General features: G+C 41.0%; 1 protein-coding gene across 3 annotated transcripts in view; it reads left to right on the forward strand.

Moving 5' to 3' along the window:
* PCGF1 (polycomb group ring finger 1) overlaps nt 1-14,969 on the forward strand; it is a 121,323-nt gene that overhangs the window by 90,506 nt on the left and 15,848 nt on the right. The gene's annotated exons all lie outside the window — the stretch shown is intronic.

Here is a 14,969-nt window from a genome sequence, read left to right on the forward strand (position 1 = left end):
GAAGAAGGATCCAACTGAAAATAATAGGAAATGGCATAAGGACTGGCAAGTCAAATGCAAAGTGTTGATAAGGAAGGCAGAGAGACTTTGAAAAGATTGCGTTAGAGGCAAAGACACATAGTACAAACTATTTTCCAAGGACAAGCAGGATAGTGGTATCCTTACATATGGGTGACATCATCCCAAAAGAATCCAGTGTGGACGCTGCCCAGCATTCTATATTTTTTAGAGGCTTTTGGCGGCAGCCCCACTTTGCATGCACAAGTGCCATCCTGACTAACACATAAGCGAGGGACCCTCAGTCTTGGTTTTTCTCACAGAGGTAGGAGTTCACATCTCGTTGATCTCATTAGTGTTTTTTTTTCCCAAATGCGTATTGTGCCCTTCTGTGCAGGTATTTTTCTTTTATTTGTTTTCTCCCCTTTTTGGACTCACCATTGAACCTTTTGATTTAGCAGCTGTTCTTTTTGACATGCCCCAGAAGACTCCCAGTGGCTTCAAAAGATGCACCCAATGCAATTGGGTGATCTGTAGCACTGACCCATACAGTTGGGATGCATGGGGCTTGACCATGACCCATCTAACCGTGTTCTTGTTTAAAATTGCAGAAAAGAACACAGAAAGCATGCAGAATGAGGGCTTCCTTCTGCATCCCAGTCTCCAGATCCTAGCCCTCAATGTCTGGATGTTGAGAGCATAGAGTTTCTCTCTTTGAAGCTGCCTAAGGGTGTCTTCCAGGAATGATTCCACTAAAAGGTGTTACACGTTTAAATGGAGAAGGTTTGCTATTTGGTGTGAGGGCAAGGTCCTAAATCCGCAATCTTGTACTACACAAAACTGCTTGAGTACCTCCTTCACTTCTCTGATTCTGGTTTAGAGATGAGCTCTGTAAGGGTTCACCTCTCTGCAATTAGTGCATGTCATCATTGGGTGCAGAGCTATTGTTAGTAATATGTAATTTATCTTTCAAATCAAGCATGGTACCGGAAGATTGGAGGGTGACTAGTGTAAAAACTGATTTTTAAAAATGGTTCCAGAGGTGATCCGGGAAATTATAGACAAGTGAGTCTGATGTCAGTACCAGGCAAAATGGTAGAGACTACTATAAAGAACAAAATTACAGAGCATATACAAATGACATTTGACAAAGTACCTCATGAATGACTCCTGAAGAAATTACCTCCTATCCCATGACTTTCTAATGTCCTATAGTGGATTAAGAACTGGTTAAAAGAGAGAAATAGAGTAGGGTTAAATGGTCACTATTCTCAATGGAGAAGAGTAGATAGTGGGGTTCCCTAGGAGTCTGAGCTGGGACCACTGCTTTTTAACATTTATAAATGATCTAAAGATGGTAATAACTAGTGAGATAATTAAATTTGCTGATGACACAAAGTTATTCAAAGTTGTTAAATCACAAGATTGTGAAAAATTGCAAGAGGACCTTATGAGATTGGGAGACTGGGCATCCCAATGGCAGATGACATTTAATGTGAGCAAGTGCAAAGTGATGCACCACCCAGGAAAAAGGATTTAGGTGTCAGCGTTGATATGTTGAAACCCTCTGTTCAGTGTGCAGTGGCAGCTAGGAAAGCAAATAGAATGTTAGATATTATTAGGAAAGGAATGGAAAACAAAAATGAGAATGCTATAATGCTTTTATATCATTCCATGATGCGACCACACCTCAAATACCGTTTGTGATTCTGGTCACCACATCTCAAAAAAGATGGAGCGGAATTAGAAAAGGTACAGAAAAGGGCAACAAAAATGATAAAGGGGATGGGACGACTTCCCCTGTGAGGAAAGGCTAATGCAGCTAGGGTTCTTCAGCTTGGAGAATAGATGGCTGAGGGGAAATATGATAAAGCTCTATAAAATACTAAGTTGCGTGGAACGGGTAGACTTGAATTGCTTGTTTAAGTACATAAGTAATGCCACACTAGGAAAGGACCAAGGGTCCATCGAGCCCAGCATCCTGTCCACGACAGTGGCCAATCCAGGCCAAGGGCACCTGGCAAGCTTCCCAAACGTACAAACATTCTATACATGTTATTCCTGGGATTGTGGATTTTTCCCGTCCATTTAGTAGTGGTTTATGGACTTGTCCTTTAGGAAACCGTCTAACCCCTTTATAAACTCTGCCAAGCTAACCACCTTCACCACGTTCTCCGGCAACGAATTCCAGAGTTTAATTATGCATTGGGTGAAGAAAACTTTTCACAGATTTGTTTTAAATTTACTACACTGTAGTTTCATCGAATGCCCCCTAGTCCTAGTATTTTTGGAAAGCGTGAACAGATGCTTCACATCCGCCTGTTCCACTCCACTCATTATTTTATATACCTCTATCATGTCTCCCCTCAGCCATTTCTTCTCCAAGCTGAAAAGCCCTAGCCTCCTTAGTCGTTCTTCATAGGGAAGTTGTCCCATCCCCGCTATCATTTTAGTTGCCCTTTGTTGCACCTTTCCCAATTCTACTATATCTTTCTTGAGATGCGGCGACCAGAATTGAACACAATACTCAAGGTGCGGTCACACCATGGAGCGATACAATGGCATTATAACATCCTCACACCTGTTTTCCATACCTTTCCTAATAATATCCAACATTCTATTCGCTTTCCTAGCCGCAGCAGCACACTGAGCAGAAGATTTCAGTGTATTATCGCCGACGACACCCAGATCCCTTTCTTGGTCAGTAACTCCTAACGTGGAACCTTGCATGACGTAGCTACTACTACTACTATTTAGCTATAATTCGAGTTCTTTTTTCCCACATGCATCACCTTGCACTTGCTCACATTAAACGTCATCTGCCATTTTAGCCGCCCAGTCTCGTAAGGTCCTTCTGTAATTTTTCACAATCCTGTTGCGAGTTAACGACTTTTAATAACTTTGTGTCATCAGCAAATTTAATTACCTCACTAGTTACTTCCATCTCTAAATCATTTATAAATATATTAAAAAGCAGCAGTCCTAGCACAGACCCCTGAGGAATCCCACTAACTACCCTTCTCCATTGTGAATACTACCCCACTCTCGGTTTCCTATCCTTCAACCAGTTTTTAATCCACAATAGGACATTTCCTCCTATCCCATGACCCTCCAGTTTCCTCTGTGGCCTTTCATGAGGTACCTTGTCAAACACCTTTTGAAAATCCAGATACACAATATCAACTGGCTCCCCTTTGTCCACATTTTGTTTACTCCTTCAAAGAATTGGAGTAAATTGGTCAGGCAAGATTTCCCCACACAAAAGCCATGCTGACTTGGTCTCAGTAATCCATGTCCTTGGATGTGCTTTGTAATTTTGTTTTTGATAATAGCCTCTACCATTTTCCCCGGCACCAACGTCAGACTCACCAGTCTATAATTTCCCGGATCTTCCCTGGAACCTTTTTTAAAAATCGGTGTTACATTGGCCACCCTCCAATCTTTCGGTACCACACTCGATTTTAAGGATAAATTGCATATCACTAACAGTAGCTCCGCAAACTCATTTTTCAGTTCTATCAGTACTCTAGGATGAATACCATCTGGTCCAGGAGCTTTGCTACTCTTCAGTTTGCTGAACTGCCCCATTACGTCCTCCAGGTTTACCGTGAAGTCAGTAAGTTTCTCCGACTCATCCGCTTGAAATACAATTTCTGACACCGGTATCCCACCCAAATCTTCCTCGGTGAAGACTGAAGCAAAGAATTCATTCAATCTCTCCGCTACGTCTTTATCTTCCTTGATCGCCCCTTTTACCCCTCGGTCATCCAGTGGTCGAACCAATTCTTTTGCCAACTTCCTGCTTTTATTTAAATTATTTATTGAAATTTTTTTTATGACAAGCAAAAAAAACAAAATTTTTCTTGTACAGAAACACAGAGCCACATTATTACAAGAATTAATATCGCAATTAAATATTCTCTCTTCCTTAGACCACAACCTTGGTTGGGGGGGCGATAGGTAACAAAGGAGATTTATAAACATCAATTAAACAAAAGAAAACTCGGCTTAACCTGATGACCGTATATTATTTATAACTGAAAGTTATTATTTCTCTAACGGACTGCTTAGTTTTTTCTGGTCCAAGAACAGCTGTAGCTGCGATGGTTCTAGGAAAATATACTTATTTCCCAAGTATGTGATCTTACATTTACAGGGATATGCCAACATAAATGTAGCTCCCAAATTTTTTAACTCATTGCGCAAGCTCAAAAACATCTTTCTTCTATCTTGAGTGGACCTAGAAACATCCGGGTATACCCAAACTTTTTGTCCATGAAATAATTTGGAAGTATTTTTAAAGTATAAGTTCAGTACATGGTTCAAATCTTGCTCAAAAATAAATTGAACTATCAGAGTTCCTCGATCTTTAATTTCACAGGTAGAATTTTCCAGAAAATCAGTTATATTTTGTTCTGTTTCTTTTTGACCTTTAAAGTCTTGGTTCTTAACAGGTATATAAAAAACCTTATTGCACGGAGGAATACTTGTAGCAGGAATCATTCCTGCTTTTAATATACCGAAAAAAAAAATTTGCTATATTTTTTTGCCTCTAATGCAATCTTTTTTTCGTAATCCCTCTTGGCCTTCTTTATCTGCGCCTTGCATTTGCTTTGACACTCCTTATGCTGCTTCTTGTTATTTTCAGACGGTTCCTTCTTCCATTTTCTGAAGGCGTTTCTTTTAGCCCTAATAGCTTCCTTCACCTCACTTTTCAACCATGCCGGCTGTGTTTTGGACTTCCGTCTTTCTTTTCTAATTCGCGGAATATGTTTGCCCTTTACACTTTCCAAAAATATTAGGTCTAGGGGACATGCATTGAAGCTACTAAGTAAATTTAAAACAAACTGGAGAAAATATTTATTCACTCAATGTGGAATTTGTTGCCAGAGAATGTGGTAAAAGCAGTTAGCTTAGCAGGGACGTATTTTTTATTTATGAAATTTTAAACATACAATCACAAGAATACTAGGTTCAAGGTTGAAAATTAAAATTCAGACGAAAAATTAAACAACAAACATATATTAATTTCTAAGACCCCTTTCACAAAGTCCACCAATTGAGGGGGCAGAACAGCCATAAATTTAGGAGCAAAATAACATTAGAAAATAATTTACTGAGAAAAATCTGAACCACTGCTTAGCCTATACTTTTCTTGCATCCTAAAGTGCAGCAAATAGGGGGTACTTTTTTTGTTGAAGTACCTTGTAAAGTTCTTAAGTACACGTGTTCATTGAGCCCTCTCAGCTCTCCATGTTTTTGGCTGTCAAAGTACCTGTAATTACTTCTACTCCAAGTCAGCTTAGTGATAATTGCTCATATAGCTTAACAGGGTTTAAAAAGGGTTTGGATAATTTCCTAAAAGAAATGTCCATAACCCATTATTAAGATGAATTTGGGAAATCCACCGCTTATTTCTAGGATAAGCAGCATAAAATCTGTTTTACTCATTTAGGATCTTACCAAGTGCTTGTGACCTAGATTGGCCACTACTGGAAACAGGATACTGGGCTTGATGGACTTTGGTGCTATCTGTGTTGTTTTGAAAAACAGTGGCACAAACCAGTGGCGTTCCTAGGGGGGCTGACACCCGGGGCGGATCACCGATGCGCCCCCCCCCACGGAACAGTGCAACGCCCCCCCCCCCCCCCCGGCAAAAGAACTCCCGATCCCCCGCGAAAGACCCCCCCGGCTGCACGCCGCTGGGGGGGGGGGGGGTGCTGCGCGCCTGCCGGCTCTTAGTTTTCATGCTCCCTCTGCCCCGGAACAGGAAGTAACCTGTTCCGGGGCAAAGGGAGCATGAAAACGAAGAGCCGGCAGACGCGTGGCACCCCCCCCAGCGGCGTACACCCGGGGCGGACCGCGCCACCGCCCCCCCTTGGTACGCCACTGGCACAAACACCGCACTACTGCTACTTTTCAGTCCTTTCACATATCACTGCAGGAATTCCGTTTGGCAACTCAGGAGAGTTTGCCTACTTCTCGATACATATCAGTACTACTATGTTATCTGCATATTGCTCACCGCATTCTGTCTGAGTTAGCCCCCTTGGACACTGGCCAAATCTCTTATGACCCTTCCTTGCTCCCTCCAGATGATTTAGCTGCTGCATGGCTGTCAAAACTTGATAAGCTCCGTTATGCTGTAGCCCCCTCTGCCTCTTCTTTCCCTCCCTCCCCCTCAGCTGACTCTTCTCTGCCTCCAGAGTCTCCACCCCTTACCTCAACTCTTTCAGCCTCTTTGTCCTCCTTTGTTCTACCATCTGAAATTTCATTGCTCAAAGTAGTCAGATCTTAACCCTTCATCCTCTCCACTTGACCCATGGCCAGCTCATCTAGTAAACCGTCTATTTCCTCTTCTTTCACCCCTCTTGCTCCCTCTACTACAGTCTAGCCTCAGTCTGGGCCAGTTCCCTCCAGCCTGGAAACACACCTTAGTGCGCCCTCTACTGGAAAAGTCTGGTCTTAACCCAGCTGTCCGAACAAACTTCTGCCCCACTTCTAATTTCCCATCTTTTTCTAAAGTATTAGAAAAGATAGTCTCTTCAGCTTGATAGTTTCCTTGAAACTAACGTACTACACCCCTATCAATCCGGTTTTTGTTACCACCATAGCACCGAGACCCTTCTATCCTTCTATGACACTATTCACATAGCCCTTGACCAACACCATCCTGTTATAGTCATCTCCCTAGACATCTGTTCTGCTTTAGACATGGTAGATCACTCTCTCCTTCTCTCCTGTCTTCGCTCACTTGGAGTCAGAGGTACAGTTCTTGCCTGGTTTGCCCGACTAACTTTTCAGAAATTTCATGACACCACTGTCACCTGAGGTGTGCCCCAGGGGGTTCCTGCTTTGTTTAATGTTGTCCTTTCTCCACTCTTGGCACTTAATCAGGAACAAAGCTACCGTTTTGCTATGATGACATTTCAGATTCTTCTCCAGGTTACTGACTCTACCTCAGGCTCTCTCCACAATCAATACCTGTCTTAGCACTATTTCATCATGGTTAAAAACTAACCATTTTTTTTAAATATCTCAAAATATGAAGCTGTATCCTTTCCTAACCCAGGTATCACAGTCCCACCTCCTTCTTCCATTGATGATCATCTCTTCCCGTGTTCAGACACTGTGAAAATCCTTGGTCATTTTTGATTCTAAGCTTTCTTTCAAAAGTCAGATTGATTCAGTTCTTCATTCCACATTCTTCTTCCTTCATCACATTAGGTCACTCCATTCCTACCTCAATAACTCCACTTCTATGTGCCCTCCTCCTCTGTATCGTTATGTCTCGCCTTGACTACTGTAGTTCACTGTATGCAGGTCTCTCTGTTTACTCTATAAAGAAACTTCAACTTATTCAATCCACCGCTGTCAAATTCCTTCACTCTGCCCACCGGTTTGACCATGTAACCCCACTCCTGCGCTCTGAACACTGGCTTCTCATCTCTTCACATATTGTTTAACCCTAGAATGCATGACGTTAAAAATATACATATTAACGTCATGGGGGCCTTTTAGGCCCCCATGCACATAATGTAGAAAAACACACTTAAATAACTTTCACAAGTTTATTTCAAAATTGCTCAATAAAATATGAATAGTGGACAACATTTTAATTATAATTTTTCACAGAAAACACCAAAAAATCTTTTTTTTCCCAAATTTCACGCAAAGACATGAAAACACACAAAAATGCATAGAAATCTATAGCAAACTAGCTGCAGCTACATTTTTATTCTAACTTTCTTTTCTATTATATTAGTCTTCCAAACAATTCTGACATGTTATTTTTTCAGAAGAGTGTTCTTTGCAAACAGTTTCCTTACAAGTGGAACAATATTGCTCAGTTTTCCTCTCTGTTTCTTGGACACATGAAACAACGCTTTCGTTTTCTTTCTCCTGGCTCTGGAGTAATCTGAAACTGTACGCCACACCGTTTCATTGCTTCTTTAGTTTTCTTTGGCAAGCATTTCAAGTCGCTTCGCTCTATCATGTGAGGTATTACAAGTTCATGACAAAGGTCCTTCAAGAATAAGCGTCTCCTGTCCTTCCTCTGTGCATGAAATTCAGGATGAGTTTCTGTATAAATAATGAATGAATTTAGGGCTGCTACATCAAGCATATTTGAAAATAGTACTACAGGCCATCGTTTTGTTTGCCTCTTACACGAATATTCTCCCACCATCTCATCCATTTGTTGCATTGTAATGCAGGATGATTTCTGTTTTCAATTTTTGGTTATTGCTGTCAACACTGCAATCGTGATGCATGGTACTGAGTAAAATTACAGATTTCTCCTTCTTTGCCTTGTAAGATACCAAAGTCGCTTTGTTATTGAATCCAAAGACACTCTCATAAAGTGCTCGCTGACGATTGTGTTTGAGTGCTGCTGGAATTTCTCGTCTGTTTTGCTTTATAGTACCAACAAGTGTAATAGCTTTTGCAAGCAGAAAATTGCCTAGTTCAACATTGGTGAAATAATTGTCCATGGTGATGTTTCTACCTGAATTGAATATTGGAACAGCAAGAGTTTTGACTATTTCAGACCCCAGATCCTTCTGTACTGGTGCACCAACCTCTTTGCCACAGTAGATTACGCCATTTATGCCATAATAATTTGCAGAATCACACATCCAGAAGATTTTTATACCGTACTTGGCTGGCTTGCTGGGCATGTATTGTATGAATTTGCAGCGTCCTCTGAACGGTACAAGTTGCTCATCTACAGTAACATTAGTACTAGGATTGTAAAGTTTTGTGCAATTTTTGATAAATATGTTCCAGATATAACTGATAGGGGCTAATTTGTCTGTTTCAAACCTCGCTGCACGAGTTCGCTTATCATCAAAGCGAATGAGCCTTCTAATTTCCTCATATCTGCCCACTGACATTGTCGCCTTATAGTGTGGATCAGAAAGTGGGTCCAGAAATAATTCTCGTATTGGGACATCATACGATTTTTGACTCCCTGCCAGCAGGAAAAGTCCAATATATGCATAAAGTTCCTCTTTTGAGATATTTTTCCAAGACTTATTTTTTGCTGAAGCGATACGTCTTCCTTCTAGGTTTGAACATAATAGGACCTCTTCTGCAATATTGTCAGAAAAATAAGTACAGAATACATCTTTAGGGGTAAAGTAACTGGGACTTCCCACAGCTCCTTGAGCCTGTCTCACAATATTGTGTATTGGAGTACGTCCGACTAATGTAGGATTACTGTCCCAAAAAACATTCGTTTTGGATGTTCTACTTATCACTTCTTGAGGATCCACTAGATTCACTTCTTCATCATCAGAAGAATCACTGGATGAGGATGTTTGATTAGCTGGTGGCAGATATTCTTCATCAGACAAAGATAGTTCACTTTCATCATCGCTTTGAAACATAATCGCTTCAATCTCTTGGTCAGTCAGACACTTGGAGGAAGACTGTGCCATTGCTGACTAGATGTTAGAAAATGAAACAGATTTCCTCTCAACAGCTTATCTTATCACAGGTCCTTCAGCAATTAGCTCACAGTGTATACTGTCCTCAGTGTTCAGAGGACCTGAGGTGATGTCATGGCCTTATCACTCCCTCCAAAAATCACATGACATCCTCACATGTTATTATCCACACCCTGACCCCTCCACCAGCATTACTGAGTACAAATAAAGTAACTTGAGACACAAACACTTCTGAGAACATGATAAAAACAGCGGGGGCCTAAAAGGCCCCCAATTCGTACAGATGTAGTTTTCACCAAACAAGCATTGTTACACCATAATGCCTATGAAAAAAAATTATATGAACAACTGGATATTATCAACAATGACATACTTGAGTAATACCTTGAGTTTCAAAATTCTAACTAAAGTAATTTTGCAGATAATAGCAAAAATGTAAGCATGGGGGCCTAAAAGGCCCCCAATATGCGTTCTAGGGTTAAGATTTTTTTTGTCTTGTCTTCAAGTCACCTCTCCCTTCTGCACCTTCCTACCTTCATTTGGTCCTCCTCCCCGCCAATCCTGTTCGCTGCCTCTGTTCTTCAGGTACCAATCTTCTTGCACCTTCTCTTCCTGCATTCTGCCTATTGATCTTGCGCGAGTCATCTTTCAGTTTCCTTGACCTTTCCCTTCTGGAATTCACTTCATTACACATGTCACCTAGAAACCTCTTACTCCAAGTTTAAGATCCTGCTTAAGACCTGTCTTTTTGCTGAAGCCTTTGGCTAATCTGCATTGTTGTCTTCCCCATCCTTCATGTTTCATTCCCTCAGTTGTTTTTTAAATTGTAAACAGTGTAATTGCCAAGTTTGGACCCCATGCGGTATATCAATAAATGTGCAGGAACTTGATCAGAGAACATTTCCCTGTTTTTTTCCCGCTTTTCTGGCTGTATGCACGGTGGCCCTCGGGCTGCATTACACATGGCCATGTTTTGCCAAACTGTGCCTGCATCAGGGCAAAGAAAACTAGCTAATGTGCAACCTGAAACTTCACCAAAACTGGTTAAAAAAAAAGTGTATATCTTTCTGGGGCAGTTTGAAATGTGGCCATGTCAGGCATCTGTTTATAAATCCTGAGAGTATTGAGGAACCAGTAGAGTGTATTTCTCTTCATAAGGTCTGCTTCTCTTTCTGTTCCTTCTTAGTTTATGCACCTCCTGTATGGGACAGCATCAGAAGAGTTGTTTAATTTGAAGTACTCCACTACAGTGCCTGCCACTGATCTAATTCTCTGGTCACCCTTTCAAAGAAGTTGAGTAGATTTGTATGAGACAGATTCCCTATGTTAAAACTATGCTGCCTTGAATTTTGCCGATTCTTCACTGTCCTTTACTTCAGAAGTGTTTCTTTTAATTTTTCTTCCACCAAGGTCAAACTGTGTTTTTGCGTGCTTAATTGAATTTTACACCCATTATCTGAAGCAAAATGTTCAAAAATTGGTAAAACACATAAAAATGATCTCAGAATGGAAAAAAAAAACATATTTCTGTATCTCTATTTTCTAACACCTTATGTTACTATGTTTATGAAGAGCAGCATCCACCCTTCTCCAGTCCTGTGGATCCATTCCCTTCTCCAAAGATTTATTCAACGGGTCATCAATGGATCTGCCAGGACCTCTTTGAGCTATTTTAGGATGTATCTAGTATGGTTTATGGCTTAAACACGGTATGGGTTGGTTTCTACCCCACCACTAAATATACCCTTGCCAACAGTGATTAGTCCTTCTCCAATCCTCTGTTCCAAGAGCATCATATAGAAACACTTGTTTAGTATTTCTGCTTTTCTTTCTCCCCCTTTACATATTTCTCCTTTTCTTAGTCTTAATGTAGTTTCTGCCCTTCCTCCTTTTCTGGTTGTACCTGAAAAACCCTTGCCACCTCACTGTTACCTCTTTAGCTATTTTCTCTTCCAGTTGTGCTTCTACTATCCTGGCTGCTTTTTTTTCCCTCTTTTGTTGTTACTTGATATTCTTCCTTATTCTGCTTGGAGTAAAGTGAGAGCACTTGTGATATTGAGTTTATTAAATGAGTTTCCTCATTGACGTCTTAGAAACATAAAAACATAGAAACATGATGGCGGATAAGGGCCAAATGGCCCATCCATCTGCCCTTCCAGAGTAACCACTAACTCCTCCTTTTCCTAAGGGATCCCACATGTCTGTCCCACACTTTCTTAAATTCCAACACAGTCTTTGAGGTGGTCGCCTCATCTCATAAAAGATATAAAGGAATTGGAGAAGGTGCAGAGAAGGGCGACGAAAATGATAAAAGGGATGGGACTACTACCTTATGAGGAGAGGTTAAGAAGGCTAGGCCATTCCATGCATCCACCAACCTTTCTGTGAAAAAGTATTTTCTTAGGTTCTTCCTAAGTCTGTTTCCTCTTAACTTCATCCTATGCCCTCGCATTGCAGAGTTTTCCTTCATTTGAAAAAGGCTCACCTCCTGTACATTAACACCACTGAGGTATTTAAACGTCTCTATCATGTCTCCTCTCCCGCCTCTCTTCCAGCGTATGCATGTTGAGGTTCATGAGCCTATCACTATATGTTTTATGACCGAGACGACTTACCAATTTGGTAGCCACCCTTTGGACTGACTCCATCCTATTTCTATCTTGCTGTAGGTGCGGTTGCCAGAATTACACGCAGTACTCTAAGTGGGGCCTCACCAGAGACTTATACAAGGGCATTATCACCTTTTTTTTTTTTTTTTTTTGTCTGCTGGTCATCCCTCTCCTTATGCACCCAAGCATCCATCTGGCTTTGACCGTCACCTTTTCTACCTGTTTGGCCACTTTAAGGTCATCAGACACAATCACCCCTAAGTCCTGGCCTTCTTTTGTACACAGGAGCACCTCATCCCTTATATTGTATTGTGCCCTTAGATTCATGTAACCCAAGTGCATGACCCTGCATTTCTTAGCATTAAATCTTAGTTGCCAGTTTTCAGACCATTCTTCAAGCTTCCTCTTCATGCCATCCACTCCCTCCGGGGTGTCCACCCTATTACAGAGTTTGGTATCATCTGCAAAGAGACAAACCTTAGCCCTTCTGCAATATTACTCACAAAGATATTAAAGAGCCAGCCTTAGGACCGACCCCTGTGGTACACTACTGATAACATCCCTTTCCTCAGAGCAAGCTCCATTTACCACTACCCAGTCAGACACTTTACGTCCCATACTGAGGGCATTCAGTTTATTAATCAGTAACCTGTGCAGAAACATGTCAGAGGCTTTGCTAAAATCCAAGAACACCACATCTAGCACGCCTCCCACATCCAATTGTTTGGTCACCTAGTCAAAGAAGCCAATCTTATTCATCTGACATGGCCTGCCTCTAGTGAAGTCATCCTGCCTCAGGTCCTGCAGGCCATGCGATTCGAGAAACCTCACGATCGTCTGCTGTAGAAGTGTTTCCATTAGTTTACTCACCACCGAGGTCAGACTGACCGGTCTGTAATTCCAACCTCCTCCTTCCGCTCTTGTGCAGAGGGTCAATATCCGCCTTCCTCCAGATTCAAAGGAAGCATTGAAGAGGTCTGACAGCGGAGCCGCAAGAACATCTTCGAGTTCCTTGCGCACCCTCGAATGTAGCCCATCAGACCTCATCGCTTTGTCTACTTTTAGTTTAGCTAGCTCCTCACGAACACAGTCTTCTGAGAATCGATCCCAGTCTACCATCTATCCATCCGCATTGCATTTGCTTTAATGCAGTCCTACTTCAGGCCTTTCATCCATGAAAACAAAACAGAAGTAATAGAGGCCTGTGTACTAAATCTTACACTTTGTGGGAGATTGTCTCCACTGCAACACCTGTCATACAGGCAGTTCATATATCTGAAGCATTGCGAAACATAGAACAATGCAATACAATGTTTATATCCAGTGATGACATTGATAGAAATTGGTGAGATGAATTTTTATTTGCACCAGATATAACTTTCTGGCTTATGCTGTATGCATAACAATTCGAAAATGCCCAACACTTGATAGCAATGTAACTATCAGGAACCAATCCTATGATATATCCAATTCGGCATCAGTCATATATATATATATATATATATATATATACTCCTTTAGAGTTCATTTTGATTTTCTAAAGGAGGTTTTCAGAGACAGAGTTCTACCCTGATGCAGCCTATCGGCGAAACATGACTCATGTTGGTTGCGGGTCTCTCTGTAAAAGCTAAGTAAAGTTTTCCATTTTTTAAAAATGTTGAGAGAGGCAAAAAAAATGGTACAAACATTGATTTGAAAAAAGTAAATTTAGTCAAATTTATATTTATAAGACCAATGAAGAGTTGGGTAAGTCATCCACCACCCTTTCTGTTAAAAGTATTTCCTTAGATTACTCCTGAGTTTATCCTCTTTCACCTTTGTGTTGTGCACCCTTATTCTAGAATTTGCTTTCAGTTGAAAGAGGTTTGCCTCCTGTGCATTTATGCCATGGAGGTATTTAAATGTCTCTATCATGTATCTTCTTTTTCACCTTTCTTCCAAAAGTACATATTGAAGTCTTTAAGTCTGTCTCCATAGCTTTATGACAAAGGCCACTGACCATTTTAGTAACCGCTCTCTGGACTTCATCATGTTTATATCTTTTTGAAGGTGCAGTCTTAAGAATTGTACACAGTACTCTACTGTGCTCTAACTGGGGTCCCACCGGAGATTTATAAAGAGAGATTATCTCCCTGCTAGCCACTACTCTCCCTGTGTATCCTTTTGTCTTTGCTGTTGCCTTGTCTACTTGTTTGGCCACTTCAAGATCATTGGATATGATCACCCCCAAGACCCCCAAAGAAGTATTACCCTTTTGGGTTTTTGCAAATGCATGACCCTGCATTTTATTTTTTTAATTAAATCTTAGTTGCCAAATACTAGATCATTCTTCAAGCTTTGCCAATTTTCTTCTCATGTTATCCACACTATCAGGGGTGTCTAGAAGTATTTACCTTAATTTACTCACCACAAAAGTCAGACCAACAGGCCTGTAGTTCCCAAACTCCTCCGTATTTCTGCTTTTGTGGAGAGGGATCACATACACCTTTCTCTGGTCTTTCAGGACTAGTCCAGCTCTAAAGAAGCATTGAAAAAGTCAGACAGTGAAGTTGTCAGAAATTCTGTCAAGTTCTTTCAGTACCTTTGGAGATATCCCATCTGGACCCATCACTTTGTCTATTTTTTAGCTTAGCTAGCTCCTCACAAACACAGTCTGCTAAAAATCTTTCAAGGCATACCCACATCCATTTCTGTTAGTATTTGTCTTCATCAGTCCTGTTCCCAACCCTTCTTTGAACACAAGAATAATCCTGTATCTGTTAAGGAATTCAACTTTATCCTTAACAGCTTCTACATATTGCTCCCCTTCACCTTTGAGCCTCACAATGCAACTTTTTGCTTCCTTCTATCACTAATATATTGTTGTCCCCCATTTCACCTTATTGGCTAATTTTTCTTCCATCTGCATATACAG

This window comes from Microcaecilia unicolor, chromosome 2, assembly GCF_901765095.1.
Source record: "Microcaecilia unicolor chromosome 2, aMicUni1.1, whole genome shotgun sequence".
NCBI classification, from domain to species: Eukaryota; Metazoa; Chordata; class Amphibia; order Gymnophiona; family Siphonopidae; genus Microcaecilia; species Microcaecilia unicolor.